The sequence below is a fragment of the Lynx rufus genome, unplaced genomic scaffold (assembly GCF_022079265.1).
Source record: "Lynx rufus isolate CCGP_SWC_20201006 ecotype Redwood Valley unplaced genomic scaffold, mLynRuf1.p SCAF_19, whole genome shotgun sequence".
Lineage (NCBI taxonomy): Eukaryota > Metazoa > Chordata > Mammalia > Carnivora > Felidae > Lynx > Lynx rufus.
In genome coordinates, this window is record NW_025814833.1 from 23107540 (window position 1) to 23121543 (window position 14004).

General features: G+C 37.6%; 1 pseudogene; it reads left to right on the plus strand.

The window, feature by feature from the left end:
• Positions 1 to 14004, plus strand: part of LOC124513822 (protein Mpv17-like) — a 59189-nt pseudogene that overhangs the window by 18935 nt on the left and 26250 nt on the right.

A 14004-nucleotide genomic window follows, 5' to 3' on the forward strand; every position in this document is an offset into this window, starting at 1 on the left:
TTATCAGTAAATTTAAAAATCAGGAGTGCAAATTCAAAGAGTGCTTTACATATCAGTGGATTTAGATTCAGGTTGAAACAAGTCATGTGAGGAATATGCATCAAATTTCTTCACTAAAGCATACAGAGAAGGCCATATCTTTTCCCAAGTGTCTTTATTTTTCCCTCCTATTTTACCCCCTTCCCAAAAGCATACTCAAACGTGAGCCTGCTTTGGTCACAGCTAGGTCTGGACAGACCAAGTAAATTTGGGGTAACCTTCTCTCTGTGCTCCCCTCACATAAAGAAGCTCCAAAGCAATGATCTTCTTCTATTTTCGGAAACTGAAAATCCCAATTATGGTAAACAAGGCTGATACCAGCTTTGTCTCATGCTGTCTTACAAAAGATTTCTGTTCTGTCTCAGAATGGAAACAGTTGTAAGGGAGATAAGGTCTGCATGAGAAAATGTTGGAATGTTTTGGGAGTGTCAGTAGTTCAGGGGTCTAAGAGGACAGTTTTTAAAAAGATCTTGTTCCAGAAAATTCAGAACATATTGCTGGTGTACAAATATAAAACAACAGGGATTCCTTAGCACTCATTTTATTAGGCTTTGGTTATAAGCCTTTTTGGAAAAGGGACAAATGCTTTTAAGGTAATAAATGTAACTGGTTTACATAAAGGATTCAGGTTCTAAAATCCAGAAGTGAATTCCCTAATTTCAAGCTGTATGATGGGTTCATCGTTCCATCAAAATGACTCTTTTGCACCAACAAAGGCTGACTTCCTGAGTTCATCCACCATGAGAACCTAAAATAGTTTGTTGCTAACTAAGTACCGAGACAATTCCCTTTTTGGGAGAATTTAAGTTCTGGTTCCTGGAAGTTCCAAAGCACAGGAATACTGGCTGTTGTGCACAAACCACCCACAGGATGCTTTAAACGACTCTTGACATGTTGGAGACATAAGATTCAAATCTGCTATTAAGCTTCTGTAATATTGTTCAATTTCTGAAATGATTTTGTGATCTTTAGAACGATGGGATTTCTCATAGAGCTCTTTGGCCTTGAAACATACTTATTCACAACATTTGTCATATGCAGAGACATTCAGCTACAGCAGAGTAAATAGGTTTAAAACCGTGCGTTCTGCCTGCTGGAATGCTTTATCATTACGCCTTGGCATCCTCAAATGCAATAAATGTGGAAATTCAGAATTGAAGGGCTTGATTTCCAATCTCATTGGCCTCTCTCCCTTTGAATTAATGTGGTGCCATTGAGTTCAGCAATAAAGCATCTCATGCTAACAGAGAGAAAATATCAACTTTCTTCCTGTGCATATGTGAATTTGGCAAACTATCAGTAAGAAGCAATATAAAAGTAAAAATGATTTAGCCATCATGAATATGAGAAGGTGAATTGAATGCATAACTAACACCCTGCAGACTTTGAGGTTCTGGCATACTGGGGGAGGTGAGAAATTGAGTTAAACTTTGGAAGAAAACCATTTTTCTAGTGATAAAAGCAAAGCATATTTTGGATGCTTTTCTCTAAGTAATATTACATTTAAATTACCTTATCATCATCATCAACAACAACAACAAAGAATTGCTGTTTAAAATTTTCTGTTTCTACACATGCATAGTATAGAGAAGGCATTATACATATTCTCCCATTCCTAACTCCAGTGTCTTGCCTGGTTCCTCTCCTCTCTGTGTGCCACTCCCTATTGCTAAAGCCATTTGCAGAATGAGCCACAAGCTTGGGACCAACATGTTCCTGATCAAGGAGGAAATTGCAAGAACGTCAGTTCAGGGGTTCAGCTGATGGTCTTCCCTGCTCCAACCATGCAGGGCAAAAAATGTTAATTATCCTCAACTTTCATTTCCCCTTCTTTCAGTTTTAAAGCCACCCAATCCAACTATCACCAGGCTTCCATCTCATCAAATATCTTCTTGTGTTTTTGCATTCTTTCTGCTTCTAAACTCTGCAGTGCTGCTCTCCTCCTCCTCTCCAGGAAAAGTGTGCCCTTGGTGGATTTCCTGACTCTGGCTGTCTACCTAAATCACTTCCTGTTGCCTGTACTAGATGTGGAGCTGAATCCATTAGTGAGTTGGGAATCTCCCTGACATACTGGTTTAGTTTCCAGTTCCAGATGTCTCTTACCCTGGCCCATCTTGCTTCCTTCTAACATGTCTAACACTGTTTCACACATTTACCACTTAACCATACCCTGACTTATATGACTAACTATTTACCTCATGTATTCTGGAATAAAGTCAATTCCTAACTTTTGCTCTAATACCACCTTCTGATGGACAGAAAGAAGCATTAATATACAAAAGGTCAGACTGGGTGGCTCAAGAAAGCCTGTATTTCAGGAAAATTAAACTTGCATAAAGTGAATAAAAATGTATGTCTAAAATTCCTACAGGTTATCAAAGGCCAGGGCAAGTGAGGCATTCCCCTTGGATGCAAAATGTAAGAAGGCAGCAAAAGACTCAGAATCAAGATAAATACTTCAATGCAAACTTTTTTAAAATAAAAAATAATGCAAAGACATGATAAACAAAATATCAAAATTTTAAATAAACACAGGATCAGTAAATGGCACTATCCAGCCATATTGGAGCCTAAAAGCAAAAGAAAAAAATCAGCAATATTGATCATTATATGGAATGTCCTCTGCCTTCTAAAGATGAAGATCCCAAACAAAATGGAAGCCTGGGTTGCCATATGAGGATATAAATTGAAGAAGCTCAGAGAAAAGTTAAGTTGCTCTCTATAAGAAAGAGGATAGAAGTAAAGTAGAATCTAGGAGGATGCAAGACAGCAGAGGAGCTGAGACAGGAAGAGTAAAGTGAGGAAGAGGGGAAGAGCTGGGGAGAGTTAGATAGGAAAGAGACTTTGGGAGAGATATGTTCAATGAAGGAATCAGATTGAATTTCACTCTACGGTGTTCAGTGTAACCAGGTCTTCCATTTCCCCATGAAATATTCAGCAAAATGCACATTGTCCATTAATGGAAGTGGATTTATTTGTGGGATGAATGACAGAGTGATGAATCTTATCTCAGGAAAAGCATAGGGCAAAAGCAGAGGCTAACCAGGGGGAGTCCTTCTTCATCTAATGAATCCTTCTTCATCTAATCACTCACCAGGTTCTAGCAATGCTACCTCTTAAATATTTCTTTAATCTGTCTACTTCTTTTGATCTATATTGCAATTATCACCTTAGGTCATCATCATCACTTTTCACCTTAACCATTGCACTAACCTTCTAACTCATCAAGGTTTTGCCTCTCTTGCCCTCCAGTTCATTCCCCATGTTGCAGTAACTAAGTTTTCTAAAAACCTCATGTCACTCCCACTGTTCCTAGGATAAAGTCTAAATAGTTCAACATGGCTTCAAAGCCCTTCATAATCTCTCCCTGCTATTAATCTTTTACCATACCCCATTATAATCAATGCACCTGCCACAGTAGACTTCTTCAAGTTATTTGAGTGAATGCACTATGATAAAGTGGGGGAAGATTAAAAAGCATAAGGGTAGCACATAGGAAATGAGTTGCAAATTCAAGAGCTATACCTCAAAATTATAACAATTAAAGGAACAGTAGGATAAATGGAAGCTAATCAAGCCTCAGATCTGCTTCATAACTCAAACTATACTCAAGACATTGATTTGGTTAATGGCATATCATTTTTTTTCCTGTTTCATTCTATAGTCCAAGTCTCCAACAGTATGATATTGAAATAGATATTAAGTTTTTTGGCTTTCACTTAATTATAAATGTCCCATATAAAGATGAAACTCTGGTTATTATATCCAAAACACAGAAGAAACATTAGCAAATTCTTTAATCAAAATATTATTTACATTTCTTTTGTGAAATATTAATTTCTCTGCTTCAAACAAAATGCATTACTTACATTAAAGTCATTAATGCCCATTAGTAAAGAAAAATAAATTTGAACTTTCCATATCCTTAGACTGACCACAGAGATACATGCTCCACAAATACTGGCATGCTCTCCTCTAAAATCAAGGTAAAGTGTCTGTCTAAAGCTAACAAAAGCCTATTCTTCTCAATAGAGGTATAAACTGAGTTTAGACATATGGATTTTCTGGGTTTTCTCTTTTCCTTATACTTTTCTTGCTCTTGGATCTGGCAACTGACCTAAATTCTATGTTATGCAGTCCAATACGGTAGCCACTATGGCTATTTAATTTTAATTTTAAATTAATTGCAATTAACTAAAATTTAAAACCAAGTTCCTCAGTCACACTTTCCACATTTCAAGTGCTCAATAGCCATAAGTTGCCAGGGGCTACTATATTGAACAATGCAGATACAGAACGTTTCCTTCATTACTGAAAATTCTATTGGACAGAGCTATTCTTATACACCTTCCCTGCCCCTGTACAGGGATCAAATGGAACTTTAATTCCTCAGTTTCCCCCATGCCCACATTCTGAAATATTTAGATATCTTTTTAAATCCCTATTATACCTCCACTTCAATGTGGAGACTCTGACAGTTTTATTACTACCTTATCAAGTCACTTCATGATTGTTAAGAAATTATTCTAAAATCCCATTTATCCAGACCAGAATTGGTAGTTGTATGAAGTCTACTAATTTAATAGAAACTGACTTCCAGCACATGGTTCTTGGCTTCCTTGCCCCCTAATGTGCTCTGTACCCAGCAGCACTCACAGTATATGTCCTTTCCAAGAAAGCTTCCTTCCAGCAGCCATGTTCACAGACCCATTTAAAATCATGTTCTGTCATTTGCTTATGTTTTCACAGTCACAGGAAATTACTTCTTTCACTTGACTTTCATTTTTTCTTTCCATTTTTTTAAATAAAAGACTGTCTTATCATGGCAATAAAATATTTGTGCTCTCTGCAGTTGGATAATTGGAGAAGAAACACTGATAAGCATATTGCTATATCAATAATGCACTGCCCTTCACAGACAAAAGGCACAGCTACTGACCCACCTCTAGTAAAGCACAGGCCTTGAACTGTGTGTCCAGTGGTGAGAATTGGTTTGCCTTAACCCATCTGACAATGATCATTAGTGTAAGAGCTGTCTGGAGTTAAGGTGCCAACTGTGGCCAGATTGGGGCTCAATCTGTGGCCAGGACCGGGACTCAGCTTTAACTACAGTCAGGAAATGATATTGTGGCCAGAATCAAGGCTCAACTTATATCCAGTGCTGACATCCAGAAAATACATGAAGATTAGGGTTTAGTAGTCATGTGTTTTAACCTGTTGACCTAGCAAGGTGCAGATAATGATAGTTTTTGGCAGAAATCTATAACTTTCTCTTCTACTTCAAGGATAGTACATTTTTGAAGTGTGTGCTGTCAATCTTCCATCCCATACCTACAGAACAGACATCATTGATCAGTCATGGCCTTCTTTCCTGCTGTGTTCAGATGAGGCCTCAAATGACTTCTTGTAGTGTCCTATGCAGCCATTACTATTCAATCAGAATTGGCCCCATATATAAAATCTATTTATCATCTTTGCTCCAGAGAGGCCCATGAAGCAAGCAGCAGATTACTCCTGGAAAGAAAATTGTTATGATTCAGACCATTTTGGGGGGTCAGAAAAAGGTAGGGAACAATCAACTTATGGGTAAGACCTGAAGCAAATCAAAATATGTGTACAAGCACACCCATGATTCAAAGGTGAAGAGTTGGCACAGTCTGAGAAGGGATGGGGAAAAGGCAGGAAAGTGTTATTTCCTGACCACCTGCCTAGTCCTAACTGCATACTGTTGGAAGTGACAAGGTTTTGCACCAATTGGATATACTTGCACCTCTTTCTACCTTTTGCTGTGTGAGTCATTGAATAGTTTCTGCTCCTTATTTCTATGAGCAGCCACTGAGGCACCCCCCAAAATAAGATCCAAAAGATTCAACTCATTTTGCCATACCCTAGAAATGATTTTGACCAACTCAGAGACTAATCTAGAGTAGCACCATTCTTTTCTAGTATACCTTTTGGTCACTGGAAAACATCTTCCTGAGTTATCTCTTTTCAGTTTCAGGACTACACATACTTAATAGATTTAATGTCTTTCTAGAGACTTGGTCCACAGTTCCACCAAAAGCTTTAGTTCACCATACTTGAGAACAAATGGCTGCTATAGTTTCAAGTTCTCAAACTTTCTCCAACACCAATTCCAAAGAATCTCAGTGTTGGAAGAATGCTTAAAATTCACCTTGTCTAGCCACCTGTTACTTGAATATGCTTTCCAGCATTCCCAACAAGTTGTCCTTAGGCGATTCTTGGACCATTACAGAGCCAGAGCCAGGCTAACCACCATTTCCCAAGGTATTCATTCCACCAACACCTTGCACTGTGCCTTTCCCTATCAGCACAGTTCTCATTTATATATATTTCTTCTTCATATTGTGCCCAAAATCTCTTCTACTGATTCCTTCTACCAATTGGCCCTGGTTCTGCCTCATGATACCTTGCAAAAAAGGAACCTGTTTTTACCTCTGTATGACAGTCTTTCATATTTCTGAGGACAGTTATCATGACCATCCCTGTGCCTTCTCTTCTTCAAGCTAAGCAGGCTGTATTCCTATGGCTGTTAGCCATCAAGTCCCTTCACCATCCTAGTCATCCCTTTTTGAACATGCTTCAGTTTATCAATCTCCTCAAATCTCAGAACCGGATGCTTTAAGTCTGGCTTAACCATAGCTGTTAAGGCAAAACTGTTATTTTTCTTTCCCTAGCTATTATACTTCCATTGATGATTTTTAAACTTGTACTCCTTTCCTTTGGAAATCATCTCATACTCTTAACTCACAGAGTTTCCTAATCACTTTTTTTCCTCCTTCCCAACATTTCATCCAATCTATCTGGTCTTCTTTTTTTTTTTTAACGTTTATTTATTTTTGAGACAGAGAGAGACAGAGCATGAACAGGGGAGGGTCAGAGAGAGGGAGACACAGAATCCGAAACAGGCTCCAGGCTCCGAGCTGTCAGCACAGAGCCCGATGCGGGGCTCGAACCCACGGACCGCGAGATCATGACCTGAGCCGAAGTCGGCCGCTTAACCGACTGAGCCACCCTGGCGCCCCTATCTGGTCTTCTTTTAAAAAACTTCTTGGATATCTCCCTCTCTTCTATTCCCATAACTCCCACCTATTATTTGGGCCTAACCACCTCTTTCCTGGATTATTACAATGGTCTCCTAACTGGTCTTCCTATCTCCATTCTTTCTCAAATTCCTGCTCATCCTCTGCCCTACTGCCACTTTGTAATGCATCATTTTGATGGCAGTTTAGTATAGTCATTCAGGCCGTAAACTTTGGAGCTAGACTATTGGGTTCAAATCTCAGCTTTACTGTTTATGAGCTCTGTGAGCTTGGAGAATTCACCTAAACTAAAAGAGCGTTATTTCATTCATCTTTCAAATATGGCTAATATGGTATCTATCTCACAAAGTGGAATAAATGAGATACAACATATAAGTTAGACCCAGGTTTGGTGCACAGTAAATGTGCAGTAAGTATGAGCTATTATTATTATCTACTGTTACCACCCTGCTGATCAAAAATTGCTAGGGTTTTCTGCTGCCAGTTTCAAATAAACTGAAATATCTTTAACTGAACATCTAAAGCTATAATGCCAAACTACTACAGACCAGCTTAATTACTTTGAACAAGTTACCTGTGACTCCACCTATAAAATGAAGGGGGAAGACTAAATTATCTCAAATGACCCTTCAAGGGCAGACATTCTATGATTCAACATTTCTAGTCATTTTTCCCCTCCTATCCAATTGTACTAATTAGTTCTCTTTAAAAAAAAAAAACAACTTGTTCTTTTCAGCATTCATGTCTTTGCTCATGCCATTTCCTCCATTGGAAATGTCACTCTCCACTTGTCCTTTAAGATGTTGTTCAAATGGTATCCCCTCCATGAATCTTTCAATCAGAAGAAATCAGTCTCTCCTCTGAAGCTCCTAGAACTATTAGTTTCCTTGGCTCTGTGATACTGATCACATTCTACCTATGGACATATGTCTTATACCCCCCACCAGACTATAATACAGATACTACACCTTTTTCACTATGTATTCAGCTCACTGTGTCCAGAACTATGTCTCTTACATTGTAGGATAAAACAATGCTTATTGAATACATGAATAATGAAGCTTTACTTATATGTGACACGGAATTTTTATCATGTGATAATGTGTGTACATATCTTCAACGAATTCATGTTATTTTGACATATTTATATATTTATTTAAGTTTATTTATTTTGAGAGACAGATAGAGAGTGAGTGGGGAAGGGGCAGAGAGAGGGAGAGACAGACTCTCAAGCAGACTCTGTGCTGTCAGCACAGAGCTTGATGTGGGGCTCAAACTCACAAACCATGAGATCATGACCTGAGCCAAGATCAAGAGTTGGATACATAACCAAGTGAGCCACCCAGGAACCTTGACATATATTTTTAAAGAATATTCAGGAAGTCATACAAAAAACAAATAATCTCATTTAAAATGGAGAGAGGAGGGGCGCCTGGGTGGCGCAGTCGGTTAAGCGTCCGACTTCAGCCAGGTCACGATCTCGCGGTCCGTGAGTTCGAGCCCCACGTCGGGCTCTGGGCTGATGGCTCAGAGCCTGGAGCCTGTTTCCGAGTCTGTGTCTCCCTCTCTCTCTGCCCCTCCCCCGTTCATGCTCTGTCTCTCTCCCAAAAATAAAAATAAAAAAACGTTGAAAAAAAAATTAAAAAAAAAGAAAAAAAATAAATAAATAAAATGGAGAGAGGACCTGAACATTGTTCCAATGAAGACAGACTGAAAGACACATGAAAAGATGCTCAACATCACTCATCATCAGGGAAATGCAAAGGAAAACCACATAAGATATTGCCTGACACTTTTCAGAATGGCTAAAATAAAAAAGACAAGAAATAACAAGTATTGATGAGGATATGGAGAAAAAAGGGACCCTCATGCCCTGTTGGTGGGAATGGTCACTGCAGAAAACAGTATAGAAGTTCTTGAAAAAATTAAGATTAAAAACATGATCCAACAATTCCAGTACTGGGTATTTACTCAAGGAAAACAAAAACACTAATTCAAAGAGATATTTGCATCCCTGTGTTTACTGCATCATTATTTACAGCAGCCAAGGTACGGAAGCAACCCAAATGTCTACCAATAGATGAATGGGTAAAGTAAATATGGTATTATATACAATGGAATATACTCAGCCATAAAAAAGGATGAGATTTTTGCCATTTGTGACAACTGGGATGGACATTGTCATTGGGGTGGACATTGGGATGGACATTAGGGTATTAAACTAAATGAAATAAGTCAGAAAAATACCATATGATTTCAGTTATACGTGTAATCTAAAAAAAAAACAAAACAAAGAAATAAATGAAAAGCAGAAACAGACTCATAAATACAGAGAACAAACTAATGGTTCCCAAAGAGCAGAGGGGATGGGGAGATTGGCAAAATAGGTGAAGGGGAGTGGAAGGTATAGGCTTCCAGTGTGGAAATAAAGAAGTCCCAGGGATGAAAGGCACAGCATATGGAATATAGTCAATGATATTGTAATTGCATTATATGGTGACAAATGGTAGCTATACTTGTGGTGAGCATAGCACAATATATAGACTTGCTGAATCACTATGTCATACACCTGAAACTAACATTGTGTGTCAACCATCCTTCAATAAAAAAATATTCAGGAAATCAGCAAATACCCACCATACCCACTCTGAGCACTAGTTGCACATTCCTTATTCCTTTGTAAACTTCTAACTACAGATGATTAGACAAAAGCATTATTTTTTAATAAAATAATTTGTTCCCTAAAAATAAATGTGTCAGAAAAGTTAAAGTCTAAGAACCATAACTGTCAAGTCTAAAAACAGTTAAATTCTAGGAAACTGAATAAGGAGAGAACTTGACCAAATCAATAATGCTGAAAAAAACAAGGAAGACCCATCCTCTCACCTAAGGGAAATAGGTGCTGGAGCCTGCTCAAGAAGGTGGGCTGAATGCTCCAAGAAGTTCTCCTGTAAGAAAACTCTTCAACTATGATAACATCTTCAAATATCAAAATAGTTGAGGTTGTGTCTCTCTCAAACAAAGGGGAAGTGAGATGAGCGTTAGTGCTCAAAGGTTTACTTACATAAAGATTTATCCTACCTGCCAACTTACCTGACACAAACTCTCAGAAATCCTCACCATTACTCATTTTCCCCTATGATGATACTGAAATCCCTGGTTTTTGATTGGAAACTGGAAAAAGGAAGAGTATGAAAGACATCATGGAAGAAACTACTTAAGTCATTTTGTCTAAGGCATGAGATATTGTAGGGCTGAGAATATTGAGGAAACTTCTGTAAGTTCCTGTGTGCAGAAATAACCTTGGCTCCACTCCCTTATTATGAGGGGAAGTCCTCTCAACTTTATGTGGCATATCTTGGAGATGGAATATTTCAGAATTTAGGAGACATTTCTCCCATACTCAATATTATCCGTACAAAGCCATGATACATTTTGATATTTATCAATCACCTCTCAGTCACTTTCTATCCTTTGAAGCACTTTCATATACATTTTTATTTGTTTCAAATACTGGAAATAATGGCCAGTCACTGTTCTGAGCACTTAACATGAATTATATCATTTAATCCTTACAAAACCCTATGGAGTAAGTGCTATTATCATCCCCATTTTACAAATGTGCAGATCAAGACATGGGGAGGTTCATAATTTGCCCAAAGTCAGACAGCTAGTAAATAATGAAGCCAATATTTACACTCAAATGTGCCTAACATGAATCACCACTGTTTAACAAATATACCATACATATCATAGTATATTTACACTTTGTAACCTGCCTTCTCACTCAATAAATATTATAGAATCTTTCAGTGTCAGTAAATATAACTTTACATTGTCATTTCAAATGCATGTTTATTATTTCATTACAAGGTTGTACCAAAATTTATTTAATCTCTTATTGATACAGATTTTGATTGTACCTGGTTTTTCACAATTTAAATATTATTATGCTAAAAACCTTTTATGTACACACATCTTCATGCACATGTATTACTATTTCCTCAGAATTAATTCTCATAAATTTTGTGCCACTTTCAGGATGTGACAGGAATGACCTACAAACTATCCCAAGGAAAGCCCCAAAGGAAAGAGCCAAGCCAATGGCTTTATAGAATTAAGCACAAATTCAGAAATGAAGATGTATTTCATCAGAGTAGAGAGAAAAAAACAATCAAAATAGCAAATATCAAAGAATAAGAAGAATTTATATAGCAAGTCAAGGAGATAAGTGAAGAAGATAAAGCTAAAGACAAACTAAAGACAGGACCTATGAACATTTGAGAATTGGTAAGTTAAGAGAGAAGAATATTGTCTGGTGGTGGCCTTAATGGACAAAATGAACAGACTGACAGTGCAAAATGAGAAATTTGTATCATGGGGTTCTTTTCAGAATTATTTCAGGAGCAAAGAGAAGGGAGAGGCCATGGTCTTATGTTGAGGTGCCAATCAGAGGAGAAAAAGACAGCTGATAGAAGAGCCAACATGATGGCTCCAGAAGTGAGCAGCAGGATCCAGTTGTTGAAAAAGAGTAATGCTCTCAGCCCTGACAGCCTCACTGCTGAGTTCAACACAACATTGGAGGATAGAAGTTTCAGCAAAGCTTTGAAGCTACTGTTTTCGGTGGTACCTAGGAGGAAGGGGAAATGGCCATCAAGGTGACACAAGGAATCTAGCTGCAAAAGGTGCTGAAACTGGCAGAATTCATACTTCTCAAAGCCCAGGAACAGCAATAAAGGGATAGGCAATATTTGACTGACAATTATTAGAATTTCTCTGAAATTCATTAAATGTCAAAGGCTGTGAAATGTGTCTGGATCAAAAAAAAACCTTTGGTATATGTTTTTCTTCTCAAACTCTTGCAGAGAAATGAAATGCCAGATGTATTGATGAAATCGAAGAATATAACACATAGCAATGGGTAGATAAGGGAAGAAGCTGAAATAATAGTGAAGCAAGGAAAGTTTACCTTTATAAGTGGTCTGCCACACCTCTCTTATGGAAACTTATGTCAGGTTTGAAAGAAGCAAAAGTCTAGGGGCACCTGTGTGGCTCAGTCAGTTAAGCATTCTACTTCAGCTCAGGTCATGATCTCATGGTTCGTGGGTTTGAGCCCCGTGTCAAGCTCTGTGCCGACAGCTCAGAGCCTGAGCCTGCTTCAGATTCTGTCTCCCTCTTTCTCTGACCCTCCCCTGCTCACACTCTGTCTCTCTCTTTCAAAAATAAACATTAAACATTTTTTTTAAAAAGAAAGCAAAAGTCTAAAGATGAAAGGGGGATGGTTTATATATAACCAGTTAAATATTTTTCAGAAGAAAACATTCTGGTAAGACACACAGAAGGCCAGAGAAGCTAAAATCAGACAAAGTGAAAAGTTATAAATATATAAGCCAAAGGCAAATATGCTAGTAGCAAAATTCTGTAAGTGGTGAAAATTCTTGGCATCCACTTTGTAGGAAAATAACACAGGAATAACTTGGGAAATCAAAATAAAGATCAGAGGAAAATAAAATAAATGTGGAGAATTTGTAAGTTATTATCATATAGGCTAAGACTGAGCAAGCAGTTTGGGTGATATAAAGCCATGCTAATGTGAACCACTGAGGTAGGTGTCTGGGACAATAAATCCAACATTCAGAAAGCTCACATTCTAGCACCTGGAAGAAGACAAGGTGGGCTTGATCAAAGTGTGGTTTTTAGAAGAATTAATACAGTGCAGAACAAAATACTTGAATTTAGGCATCAGACAAATCTGTTTGCATCTTAGCTCTAAAATTTACTGGTTATATAGCGTTAGACAAGTTATCTCTCTAAGGTTTGGTTTTTTCATTGTAAAATGAGGATAATAATGGTATCAGCCACAGAGGGCTATTGTAAGAAATTGATGAGATAATATATATAAAGTTCTTAGAAGGGTTCCTGGCATATAAGAAGTGCTCAATAAATATAGGGATATCAGGGAAAATGTTCAACAAAATTTTAATAGTAATATTTCTTGGTGATAAGATTTGTAGAGTTCTTCCTTCTTTATCCCTTGAATGGACTTTTTTTAATTGCAGTAGTTAACATGCAGTGTTATATTAGTTTCAGGTGTACAAAAGAGTGATTCAACAATTCCAGACATCCTCCAGTGCTTCATGACAAGTGCACTCCTTAATCCCCATTGCCTATTTTACCCATCCCCCACCTAACCTTCCCTCTGGTAACCATCAGTTTGTTATCAACAGCTAAGAGTCTGTTTCTTGGTTTCTCTCTCTCTCTCTCTCTGTCTCTCTTTCTCTTTTCCCTCTTGCTTGTTTTTGTTTTGTTTCTTAAATTCCATATATGAGTGAAATCATATGGTATTTTTCTTTCTCTGACTGACTCATTTTGTTTACCATAATACTAACTCCATCCATGTCATAGCAAATGGCAAGATTTCATTCTTTTTTATGGCTAATAAGATTCCATTGTGTATATGTAACACATATTCTTTACCCATTCATCTATTAATGGACATTTTTGTCTCCTTCCATAATTTGGCTATTGTAAATAATGCTGCTATAAATATATAAATTTCCACAGTGGCTACACCAGTTTGCATTCCCACAAACAGTGCAAGAAAGTTCCTTTTTTTCCACATCCCACCAGCACTTGTTGTTTCTTGTGTTGTTAATTTCAGCCATTCTGACAGGTGTGCGGTGATACCTCATTGTAGTTTTGATCTGCATTTCCCTGATGATGAGTGATGTTGGGTATCTTTTCATTTGAATGGACTTTCACAATAACATCTTATTTTGAAATGGTTTAAGACTCAGAATAAATTGCAAAAATTATTATAGAGTTCCTGTGTACCTTTCACCCAGTCTCTACCGATGTTAATATCTTACATAACCATAGTACAATGTCAAAACCAGGATAT